Genomic DNA, 868 nt, shown 5'->3' with positions numbered 1-868 from the left:
CACACCTATCACCTCACACCTATCAGGAGGGCTATCATCAAAAAGAAAACAACTAGTGCTGGTGAGGATGTGAAGAAAAGGGAATACTCCTGCACTGTTGGTGAGAATGTAACTTGGCACAGCCAATGTGGAAAATAGCATGGAGGTTCCCCAAAAAATTAAAAATAGAACTACCAGCATTTCCACTTCTGGATATTTACACGAAGTAAGCAAAAACACCAATTCAAAAAGATATATGCACCCTTATGTTCATTGCAACATTATTTACAGTAACCAAGCTATGAAAGCAACTTAAGTGTCTATCAATAGATGAATGGATAAAGGAGGTGTGAGATATATTTGTGTACACACACACACACACACAGAATATTATTCAGCTATAAAAATTAATGAAATCTTGCCTTTTGAGACAACATGAATGAACCTAGAAGGTATTATTTGTGTTGTTGTTTTTTGTTTGTTTTTAGTTCCCTGACCAGGGATCAAACCTGGGTCCTTTCCAGTGAAAGCATGGAGTCCTAACCACTGGACCTCCAGGGAATTCCTTAGAAGGTATTATGTTAAGTCAGACAAAGAAAGACAAATACTGTAAATTTCACTTATATGTGAGATCTAAAAAACAAATCAAATGAATAAACATAACAAAACAGAAACAGACTAATAGATACAGAGAACAAGCTCATGGTTGCTGGTTGGGGCTGGGTGGTGAGGGTGAAATAGGTGAAGAGGATTAAGAAGTACAGACTTCCAATAATAAAATAAATGTCACAGGGATCCAATACACAGCATAAGGAATATATAGTCAATAATGTCCTAATAATTTTGTATGGTGACAGATGGTTATTAGAATTTTGGGGTGATAATTTTG

This window comes from Neophocaena asiaeorientalis, unplaced genomic scaffold, assembly GCF_003031525.2.
Source record: "Neophocaena asiaeorientalis asiaeorientalis breed wild unplaced genomic scaffold, Neophocaena_asiaeorientalis_V1.1 scaffold632, whole genome shotgun sequence".
Lineage (NCBI taxonomy): Eukaryota > Metazoa > Chordata > Mammalia > Artiodactyla > Phocoenidae > Neophocaena > Neophocaena asiaeorientalis.
The sequence above is the reverse complement of the archived record's forward strand: the minus strand, read 5'-3'. Positions refer to the sequence as shown.